Source organism: Chiloscyllium plagiosum, chromosome 2 (genome assembly GCF_004010195.1).
Source record: "Chiloscyllium plagiosum isolate BGI_BamShark_2017 chromosome 2, ASM401019v2, whole genome shotgun sequence".
NCBI lineage: Eukaryota > Metazoa > Chordata > Chondrichthyes > Orectolobiformes > Hemiscylliidae > Chiloscyllium > Chiloscyllium plagiosum.
This window is the reverse complement of record NC_057711.1, coordinates 74909294-74921507: the sequence shown is the minus strand read 5'-3', so window position 1 is coordinate 74921507 and position 12214 is coordinate 74909294. Positions and strand designations below refer to the sequence as shown.

Below are 12214 nucleotides of genomic sequence, written 5' to 3'. Positions count from 1 at the left end.
GCAGAAATAACCTGCCGCTCCATTGCCTGGCACAAGACAAGTGCAGAGGGGTGGCTTGAGCAGCCACTGCTGGCGGAAAAAGCCTACTGCACCTGGTATTCCCAGGCGGTCTCCCATCCAAGTACTAACCAGGCCTGAGTCTGCTTAGCTTCCGAGATCAGACGAGATCTGGCGTTTTCAGACTAGTATGGCCGTAGGCGCTGGCCCCTGCCTTTTCTGCCTACTTCAAGGCGTGCTGGCCAGCCACATTTTCTTTCTTGCTCTTTCTCTTTATCCCCTTTGGCTTTTTTTTCTCTTTTCTCTTTGCTCTTCCTCCTCCGTGCGTGCTTCCCTCCCTCCGTCCCTCCAGCTGCCTTTCAGGCCAGCCCTTGCCCACCAGGCTCCTGTAGTCTCCCACATCCCCACACAGGCCCACTGCAAGCCCTCCCCCTGCTTCATAGGGCCGCAGCCTGCATTCTCTCATCCTTCCACACTCCTCCACCCCTCCATTTCGGAATGCCAGGCACTGACCAGTGGGGTACCGCACGGGTCAGTACTGGGACCGCAGCTTTTTACAATCTATCTTCATGATATACAAGATGGTATTAGCAATAACATTCGCAAATTTCATCAGCTGGGTGGCAGGGTGAAATGTGATGAGGATGTTAGGAGATTACAGGGTGACCTGGACAAGTTAGGTGAGTGCTCAGATGCATGGCAGATGCACTTTCACGTGGATAAATGGATCCTTATCCACTTTGGTGGCAAGAACAGGAAGGCAGATTACCACCTAAGTGGAATCAATTTAGGTAAAGGGGCAGTACAGAGAGATCTGGGGGTTCTTGTACACCACTCAATGAAGGTAGGCATGCAGGTACAGCAGGTAGTGAAGAAGGCTAATAGCATGCTGGCCTTCATAACAAGAGGAATTGAGTATAGAAGCAAAGAGGTGCTTTTGCAGCTGTACAGGGCCCTGGTGAGACCACACCTGGAGTACTGTGTGCAGTTCTGGTCTCCAAATTTGAGGAGAGACATTCTGGCTATTGAGGGAATGCAGCGTAGGTTCACGAGGTCAATTCCTGGAATGGCGGGATTACCTTACACTGAAAGACTGGAGCGACTGGGCTTGTGTACCCTTGAGTTTAGAAGACTGAGAGGGGATCTGGTTGAGACATATAAGATGATCAAAGGATTGGACACTCTGGCGGCAGGCAACATGTTTCCGCTGCGGGGTGAGTGCCGAAACAGAGGACACAGCTTAAAAATACGGGGTAGACCATTTAGGACATAGACGAGGAGAAACTTCTTTACCCAGAGAGTGGTGGCTGTGTGGATTGCTCTGCCCCAGAGGGCAGTGGAGGCCCAGTCTCTGGATTAATTTGAGAAAGAGTTGGATAGAGCTCTCAAGGATTGTGGAATCAAGGGTTATGGAGATAAGGCAGGAACAGGATACTGATTAAGGATGATCAGCCATGATCATATTGAATGGTGGTGCAGGCTCGAAGGGCAGAATGGCCTACTCCTGCACCTATTGTCTATTGTCTATTGTCTATTAAGACATTTTGATTAGCTTAGATTTATTACCATAGAACAGTGCTCTACTTCAATATCTTTCCCACCATTTTTAGTGTAATTGTAGGCAACAATACTTCTTCAGTGCCAAAAGGTCTGTTACAAACATATGGCTGGTGACAGCGCTAAGCAGTTCACTATAAATCCAACACTGAGGTAACATAATCTTTTAGATAATAAATCAAAGGTCTCAACTATAGCAGCATAAATACTTTGAAATTACCTTTTGAGTTGTGATGTATTAAATATTTACGATAATTTGTGTAGTAACAGATCACAGATAGTATTCAAGTGTTTGAGACTTGTTTTCTGCCAGCAGCATTTTTTTGCAAGTTGCTCAAAGCTTTAGCAATCTCAGTTTATCACAAAGGCTGAGCTGATGCAGTTGATACAGTGTTGGATCTCCTCATAAATAATGACTTTTTGAGGGAGATGGTTGCTGAGATAAGGGAAGTGTCCAGCATAATCTAGAATGTTTCTTGCAATTTATATGGATGGTACAACATCTGGCTGCCCAAATATGAGCTAATAATTGTGTGTTGTTCTTCCAATATTCAAGGACATCCCAAATTTCTTCTGGCAGAATTGAAGAGATCGAAAGTGACTTGCAAATCTAGCACAGAGTAAGTAGTGACAAATGGGTGGATTGCATCACACACCTTACTTATGCAGGTGATGGATAGGCTTGGAGGAGTCAGGAGGTGAGTTACATCCAGTAGATTTCTGCAGCCTTTGGCCTACTCAACTCTGAGGATGTGATGGTGAGAAGGTTCAGAGATATGAATGTTAAAGCAGATATTTTCTAATCACCCTGGTGAAATATATTATGGCAGATCAAAATAGAAAAAAGGATCAGCAGATACCGAAGATCTGAACCAGAACTAGATCTTGCTGAAGAACGTCAGCAGGTCTGGCAGCATCTGTGGAAAGAAGACAGAGTAAATGTTTGGACTCTAGTGACCCTTTATCAGAATTGCTGCAGTTCTGAGGAAGGGTCACTACATTTGAAATACTAACTTTGCTTTCTCTCCACAGATGCTGCCAGACTTGCTGAGTTTCATGAGCAATTTGTGTTTATGTTCTTACACACTGCTGGAGCAGATGGGCCTTGAATTTAGGCCTCCTACACTAGAGACAGGAACACTATCACTATGCTACAAATGTTGGATGAATGTCAAGGCAAGATGAGTAGGTTCAGTCTTGATAGATATAGCCACTGTTTGAAATTTATGTGGTGCAAATGTTACTTGCCACTTATCAGCTCAAGCCCAAATGTCATCCATGTCTTGCTGCATCCGGATACATACTGCTTCAGGATCTGATGTATTGTGACTGGTATTGAACATTGCACAATCATCAACGAACATCAACTTCTATTTGCCTGGCAGGTGCAGACAGGTGGAAATCTCCAAGACAGGCAGTCAGCCCAATACTGAGAGAAGCATACAATAGGAGGTCCTCCAAATAGACATTTTGAAAAAGCAGTAAAATCACAAGCAAGCTGAAATATAATTGGGTGACTTCTGATTTGCCATCAGGATAACTTTTTACCCATGGATATATTAGGTGGGGACATAAACCCCAGAGGGGCACTGGGTCTGACAACTGCAGCTCCGTTGTATTCAAGAATAAAATCAGTGACATTATAGTAAAGTTGTGATTTAATTGACTAGTTTATTGGAATCGAGGGTATTTTAAAATCTAAATCTTACTTTTATTTACTGTACAAGCATGAGATCTCATTTACTTGCTGTTCCAACAGTAACTAGCATCCCAATTTTTTTTAGTTACATGGTAGTACAGAGTTTAAGCAAAGGGGACAACAGATTGAAGCTTTCCATCTTGCTTTCATCAGAACCAAGACAAAAGAAAGAGACTAAAAATGGAAAGAACATTTTCTACAGATTGAGAAGTGAGTGCTGATCAGTTGGGCCACAGCTGGCATGACGATGCAGCAGGTAGATACTGATTGATCAAGGTGTTCTCATGGGGATGCAATGGATTTCAGCTGTCGCCATAACCCCCTTTATACCCTCTCTTTTTTTCTTGATCGGCTTTTAGAACTTTCCCAATGTTCTGTCTTACCACTAATCTGTGCAACATTGTCCATTTTTTCATTTCAATCTGATATTATTATTATGATTATTATCATCATCATCTTCTCTGATTAACCATTATTGGCATATCATCTTCCTAGAATCTTCATTTTTCACTGGCATGTATCTTTGCTGTGAACCATTTGGAACTGACTGTGCTGCTAAACTCTTTTCCCAATCTACTTTGCTCACCCCTCATTTATTTATAATTATTCTTAATTAAGGTTAGCACATTTGATCCTGACCCGTTCAAACTGAATGCTAAATTCTACCATGTTATGGTCGTTTTAATGTTTTTTTTTCTTTTTAAACAATTTATTGAAACTCTTGCTATCTATTTTTATATTTCTAGCTAGCTTTTACTTGTACTCGAATGTTTCCCTCCTTATTAGTTTTTTATCATTTGTATGTAGGTTATCCAATCTTCAGATGTGTCATCTGTGTTTGCACAATTAAATGCTTTTTTTTAAAGTTTGATACTATCTTTAACCTTGCTGATTAACCATGGATGGTGAGTCTGTTGCTTGGAGTTCCTCTTATTCAATGGAATTTAACTGGGAGTGTGATAGGTAGATGAAGGCGGGGTGAAGGTGATAGGTCAGAGAGGAGGGTAGAGCGAATAGATGGGAAGGAAGATGCACAGGTAGGACACGTCAAGAGGGTGGTGCCGAGTTGGAAGGTTGGATCTGGGATAAGGTGGGGGGAGGGGAAATGAGGAAATTGGTGAAATCCACATTGATCCTGTGTGGTTGAAGGGTTCCAAGGCGGTTCTTCCTCCAGGCGGTGGGTGGTAAAGGTTTGGCCTTGACTGCATCTGCTCCTGGGAGGACCAATTCCACCACAGAACACACCAGATGGCCTCCATCTTCAAAGATCACAGCCTCCTCTCCTTTGTGGTCGATGATGCCCTCTACTGTATCTCATCCACTTCCTGCACCTCCGTCCTTGAACCCTACCCCTCTGCAAGAATTGCAAAACTTGTGCCCACACCTCCCCCCTCACCTCCCTCCAAGGCGGCATGTGGTAAAGATTTGGCCTTGACTGCATCTGCTCCTAGGTGGACCAATTCCACCACAAAACACACCAAATGGCCTCCATCTTCTCTGATGGATGTGGAAGGCCCCAAAGGAGCCTTCCACATCCATCAGAGATTTGCCTGCACTTCCACACACAGCATTTATTGTACCCGTTTCTCCTGATGCAGTCTCCTCTACATTGGGATTCAGGGCGCCTATTTGAGGAACGTTTCAGGGAACATCTCCCGGACACAAGCACCAAGCAATCCCACTGCCCTGTGGCTGAACACTTTAACTCCCCCTCCCACTCCCCCAAGGACATGCAGATCCTGGGCCTCCTCCATTGCCAAATCCTTACCATCCAATGCCTTGAGGAAGAATGCCTCATCTTCCTCCTTGGGACCATCCTTCCTCATGGGATCAATGTGGATTTCACCAGTTTCCTCATTTCCCCTCCCTCCCCATGTTACCCCAGATCCAACCTTCCAACTCAGCACCGCTGTCTTGACCTGTCCTATCTGTCCATCTTCCTTCCCACCTATCTGCTCCAACATCCTCTCAGACCAATCGCCTTCACCTCCACCTTCATCTACCTATCACCATTTCAGCTACCTACCCCCCAGCCCCACTTCCCTCCCATTTATCTCTCAGCCCCCTTAGCCCGCAAGCCTCATTCCTGATGAACGGCCTATGCTCGAAACGTTGATTCTCCTGCTCTTCAGATGCTGCCTGACCTGCTGTGCTTTTCCAGCACCATACTCTCAACCCCCACATTTACAAGCACCCACTCCCTCCACCACTGAAACTCTGCAGCAGCAATGTGTACTATCTGCAAGATGCACTGCAGAAATTCACCAAAGATCTGTAGACATTACTTTCCAAGCCCACAGTCACTTCCATCTAGAAGGCCAAGGGTAGCAGGTACATGGGAACAATACAACTTGTAAGTTCCCCTCCAAGCTATTCACTACTCATGATTTGGAAATATATCATTGTTCCTTCACTGTCACTGAGTGAATGCAATTCCCTCCCGAAGGACATTGTGAATGAACCAACAGCCCTTGGACTGCAGTGGGTCAAGAAGGAAGCTCATCACCACCTTTTCAAGAGCAACTAGGAACAGGCAATAAATGCTGGCCAGCTAGTGATGCTCACATCCCACGAGTGAATAATGAATGCATTCAAGTTACATATAATAGTTGTATTCAATCATATACATATTTTAATTTTCATATATTTTATTTACCTTACCACTGGGCACTCTGCTATTTTAAACCTGATGAATAAAATAAATGTTAGGCACTCACTAGATTTGGAGAAAATATGTAATTTATTCTCCTGTAGTTAGAAGGTCATGAATCTTTGGAATTTCTTTGTCACAGAGGGCAGAGTCCTTGTGTATATGGAAGGCTGAATTAGATTCTTTATGATCAGTAGGGGAATTAAGGGTCACAGGGAAAGATCAAGGAAGTGTATGTGAGGAATATTGGATCATCCATGATCCTTTCGAAAGTTGGAGTATTCCAGATGGGCCAAATAACCTGCTCCTATTCCTATTTCTTACGGTTTGGAGTCTTAAAGAGCAAACGGAGAAACACTTCTTTCCCTTCATTATCCAACTCCATTAATCATCAACTCACAGCATGTTATTGTAAGCTACACTTAAATGCTAAGTCTTATGAATTTAACTAGTTTTATATGTTTGCCACACAAAGAAACCTAATTACCCTGGTTACAACTTTTTTTTAATTAAATAAGCTCTTCCACTGGAACCTTGTTAAATCAGTGTTTAAGGCTGGGACCTTTTGAAATTAAACTGTAGGTTTCAGCAAAATGCTTTGAATAAACAAAATTAGTCTTGTGCAAAAATATTTTTTAAATTTTATCAACTAACTACCAGCATTCAGTCCTAGCTGGATGTCATTTACATGGATTTCAGTAAGGCATTTGATCAGATTCCATATTCTTTCTGATCCAAAAAGGGAACACCAGTGGGGCACAGGGGTATGTTGAGCCAGATCCAATCCTTTCTTACCATCAGGAAAATAGGGTAATGGTAATCATCATATTTGCTAATGGAGAGGGGCTTCCAATGATGTTCCACAGGTTCAGTTTTGGGTCTCTTGTTGTTTGTGGTATGTATTTGTGATTGGGATTCAAATGTGAAGCGTGATTGGGAGATTTATAGTTGACATATAAATCAGCTATGTAGTTGATAATGAAGAGGTTAGCTGTCAACTTTGGGATGATGGCAATAGTTTAGTTGATTGCATGAAATAGTGGCAAATAGAACTGGAGAAATTGGGGTAATGCATTCAGAGAATGCAAAAAAATCTATTGAATGCCCAATAAATGGATGAATATGAAGAGTAAAGGTACAGTCCTTGGAGTTCATGTCCTCAGATCATTGATAGGACAGTGTAGATAAGATGGTTTAAAAAAGTATGTAGAATGCTTTCCTTTACTGGATGAGGTATTGAATGCAAAAGTGGAGATGTAATGGTGGGACTGTATGAAACATTAATTAGATCATAACTGTCATTTTGTGGACAGTTGTGATCACTGCTATGCAGGAAGACCATGATTTTCTCTGTGGTGAGTAGGGGAAATTTCTCAGAATTTTGCAAGGGCTTAACAATTACTTCCATGAGAAAATATTGGATAGAGTAGGATTCTTTTCCTTTGACGAGAGGAGGCTGAGAATACCTTAATTGAGGGGTACAAAACTAAGACAGACATGGACAGAGTAGAGTGGAAAGACCTGTTTCCCCAAGTGGGAAAGTCAATTATCACATGCACAGATTCAAGATAAAAGGATTAAAGAAGAAAAACCTTTTACCTGGAGGGTAGTGGGTGTTTGATTTTCACTGCCTGGTTTGATGTTAGAGGCAGAAACGCTGAATTCATTTAAGGATCTGCATGTGAAGCACTAATCTGCGAGGCTATGGACTAGGTGCTGGAACACGGGATTAGAATGGGCATCTGTTTGTTTTTGAGCAGCACAGACACAGTGGGCTAAATGTCCTTTGACTGTACAGTAACATTTCTATAGCTGTATGTTTCTGTGGTTCTTTAATCAGTTCTTGTTTTGGTTTAGGCTAATGTATACAGTCATTTCAATTGGTGATTATTTCTGAGTTCTTCCTCATTGACAGTCAGAGCTGTATCTGATTCATTAATTACTGCAGCTAAAATAAAATTCTAGTTCATTTTGCTGATTAGGTTAACACATAGAATTTTATAGCAGCCAAAAATACTAATATTGGATTTGTCGTTTTCCCTTGCTTCGAGATTATGATTATGCATGGTCATGAGTTTCTGACACGGGTTTTCATAGGACTGAACAGACCAGTTCTCCAGCTGCTAATATTTGGTCAATGGCGGGAATGGGAGGGAGAGTATCTGATTAGTTAGTTGCATCTGGAATGTAGGGTTGCTTCTTTTTCTTGGGACTCAAAGTTTGTGCCACTAATAATAATTTAATGTCATTTTGAACAATATTTTGAAAGCTCCTTCTTGGTATTAAAGTCAATGCTGGCACACTCCAAGCTCTAAGGTACAGTTGAAGTGTTCTGTTGTTCTCCACTGGAATATTAGCTGATTGAGAATCGGAAAATCAGGATCTGGCATGGAAAATGATCTTCAGCCATCTGAATATAGTACCCAGTGCATTGATTCCATTGAGCCTGCTTTCAAGAAGAACTTTAGTGATTATTCAAAGGCCCTAATCTTTTAATTCAGAGGATGCAGTGGAGGAATTCTGATCAAATTTGATTGCTGATACAAATTCCAGATCTCAATGCGGTACGGAATGCAATGAAGACAATTATTTGTATATTTGGATTTTCATTGATTACTGGAGTTTTTCTTTGTCAAATACTCACTTGCCTGGAGCTCTAACAACAGACACGAGGCTCTACACCAACCAGACTGCTTGATCTGCACCCTGCCCACCACCATAAATGTTCACTCCTTTCATACTGACACATCAAATCTGTCATATGTAAAGTCTATAAGATGCATTTCAGCAACTAGCTAAGGTTTATTGGATAGAATTTTCCAACTCACAATCTCCGCCAAGTAGGACAAAGCTAGCAAGCACATGAGCCAAAAGCGAGGACTGCAGATGCTAGAGATTAGTGTTGAGAGTGTGGAGCTGGAAAAGCATAGCAGGTCAGGCAGCATCCGAGGTGTAGGAGAATCAACGTTTCGGGCAAAAGCCCTTCATCAGGAATATGCCTCATGGAAAATGATCTTCAGCCCTCCGAATACAGTGCCCCGTGCGTTGATTTGATTGAGCTTGCTTTGAAGAAGAACCTCAAAGGCCCTACTATTTGAATTCAGAGGATGCAGGCACATGAGAACACTGTCAGCTCACATTTGTCTACAAATCATTTATAACCTCAACCTGGATATATATCAATGTTCCTTTGTTGTTGTAGGGTCAATATCCTGGAACTCCCTACCTAACACCACAGTAGGTGTGCCTCTGCTGCGCAGACTGTAATATGTTAACAAGTAGGTTTAAGGTAACTCCTCAAGGACAATTCTGAACAGACAGTTCTGAACCTACAAGTGACATTCATAACCCATGAATGAGTAAACAAAAACCTTGAATGACATAATATCAACATCAGCATTATGAATAGATTATAATGAGGAATTGATGGCATATCCATCAATGTAACTTCCTATCTTCCTTACTGCTCATGATGGGGATTCATTGTCAGATTCAAGAAAGGCACTGACACTACAACACTGACATACTTGTCAGGGGCTACACTGAGAACTTTATTCATAAAGTTCATTCGAACAATTAATCATAACACACTTACAAAATTCTAACAGAACTTCCTTCAATTATGCTCAACTTCCCTCAACATGACTTGTTCACAATTTACAAGTGACAATTGTACAGGTGATAATTATTGCAAACAGCATGTGAGCAACTGACTTTGGTCATGTAATTTGACGTTAGGACATTTGACTACATTTGATTGCCTAGGGGCTGACGAGAGCTTTTCCAGATTTTTTCCATCAGCTCTGGAGAGAATTTTTTTCCCTGTTTTTCTCAACTTTCTTATGATGTATCCAGCTGGCTAGAAAGCACCTTTATCATTATGTGTAAGTGAAGTAAGTGAGCTGAACAAATTCTGTTTATTATTATTATATTTTCTTATTATTGCATGAAAAGACCCGCTTCAGTCTGTGGAGTTCAAATAAGCAAAGGTTTCTGTTCAAGCACACAGACAAAGGAGCAGGACTCTTTAGTATGGGAGCCATCCTCAACTCAAATGTGCTGTTCGCATTTACACTGTTCACTTCTCTGTTCCTGGTATGTAGTCTCAGAATTTTGAGTTTCATTTTCATCTGGTAACCTGTTTCTGGGACATTTGGCTTTGCATTTAGTGAAGATGTACAATCTAACAGAGAATCGAAAATTACATTTCCCTCTACCCCTACAATGTGTTTGAAAATCGGGGAGAGGGTTGGAGTTTCATAGCATTAGACATTTTGAGAAACATTTGAGTCAAATTGAACTTGATTAGTAAAGCAGAAATGCCCATAAGCTAAAAGTTCATGACATACATATTGATGTTGCCTTACAAAAATAGCTACAATCAATATCATTCACAATTTTCTGAGTGAAGGGGATGAGATTGGAAATATTGCTACTGCACCTGAACTTGCCACCTGATATGAGTCGGATTGGTTAAATGGATACTTATAAAAACTGTTTCCAGAAGAATATTTAGTTCAAGGTTTTAAGATGGTGGTTTTTTTTGAGATTATGCTTTAATTACATTATCTCTCATACTTGTTCAATGGATGTATAGTTATTGTCCATCAGCGAGCAAAGTAACAGTAAACAATGGAAAATGTTCTCATCAGTGCTTCTTACCTCTAATTTATAGTGGATTGTATTGGCATAAAGAAGCATTGAATGCATTGGTGCATTTGTCAATAGGTTGCCTTATCATGTTTATTTTCCAAGGTACTTGCAATAATAGTCTTCTTCTCTAGGGAGAAATGAAAATAAAGTTAAACACGTTGACCATAAGATAGATAAACGGGCAAATTTCATTATGGTTGGAATGTTTCAGAAAGATAAATTGTTCAATTCAGCAGAAAAGTGTTCTTGCTGCTAATGAATGACATGTTATCTTAAATGGGATGGAAGTAATAGCATAAAGGGACCCTAATTCAAATAATTCAGTCAGAAACAAATGCAACAAAAGTGATATGTCAGAACTATTATGGCCAGTCCGTGAATAGAAGAATAATTTGATTGTGAATTGATCAAGACAAATAAACAGCAGGGAATCAAAATGTTTCAAAGTTAAAGTGGACAAACCAAAGCAATTGAAGAGAGAGATGAAAGTGCAGGTAATTTCATTGCAGTTATCAGTGACTTAACATAAGTGCTGGAAAAGAGAACTCAGGCAGAGCTTATGTATTAGATTTATCTTTTTAGCAGATTTTTAGAAAATATTTTTATCTTTACAAATCCAGGTTAAAGGGTGAATTCTAGTGTTTTGATGATCACCAGATCAAGGAACTGAATACTGTAATAAATGAATGGACTGAAGCTCAAATGTACAGATGCCAATATCCAAGTATGCCTAACAAAGAATGTCTATGGCAAGAGCTTGAGTTACCCTGTGGTGGTTTGGTGGCGAGGGTGGATGTGTATGGGGAACTTTTTTTTATTCATTTGTGGGACTTGGTTGTCATTGGCTGGCCAGCATTGATAGTCCATCCCTATTTGCCCTTGAGAAGGTGGTGGTGAACTGACTTCATGAATCGCTCCGTCCACTTGTTGTTCGTTGATCCACAATGCCGGTAGGGAGGGAATGCTAGGATTTTGACCCAACGACTGTGAAGGAACAGCGGCATATTTTCAAGGCAGGGTGGTGAGTGACTTAGAGGGGAACTTGGAGGGGAATGTTGTTGGAAAGCTGCTGGCTATGGAAGAAACAATTTTTTAAAAAGTAAATACCGAAAGGAAATCATGATACTTTGCAGGATTGTTTAAGATTTATAGAGAAACAATTTTACTGCCTGAGAAAAATGAACCTTTGAACGTGCCAGTGTCTGATTAAGGAGACTAAAGTAAACAATATACTACGAAGAGTTATTTTAAAAGAAGGCAAAATGCAAAAATTAAAACAATTAGGAGTGATGCAAAAGCAGGTTGAACATAGTTAACTATGTACTAGCCTCAAGGGAGTTGTAAAAATATTTTTAGCCATGTTTAAAAAATCATAAGTATTTAAAACCTTTCAAAATGAGGCTGGTGAAAATGATTTAATTGCATTCTCCAACTTGAACACAAAAACAGTTGCAGAACAATTCATAATCAATGTGTGGAAATTTAGCTTACACTGAAAATCTGAATATAGCAGAAATATTAAATATATTCTTCATAAAGTATGATTGTGAACTAAAAGGAGGTCCACAACATAAGTTAAATCAGTAACATTTTAATGTAAAAACGTCAAATTTATGATTAAAGTGGAATGAGTTTGCAGAGGTGTGCAACTTGTTGAA

The 12214-nt window shown here is 40.7% G+C and overlaps 1 non-coding gene across 1 annotated transcript; it reads right to left on the bottom strand.

Moving 5' to 3' along the window:
- Nucleotides 1-80: 80 nt before the first annotated feature.
- Nucleotides 81-199, bottom strand: LOC122539744. The gene has a single exon (XR_006309169.1). It is a non-coding gene; the product is annotated as a 5S ribosomal RNA (ribosomal RNA).
- Between the last annotated feature and the right edge of the window lie 12015 nt (nucleotides 200-12214).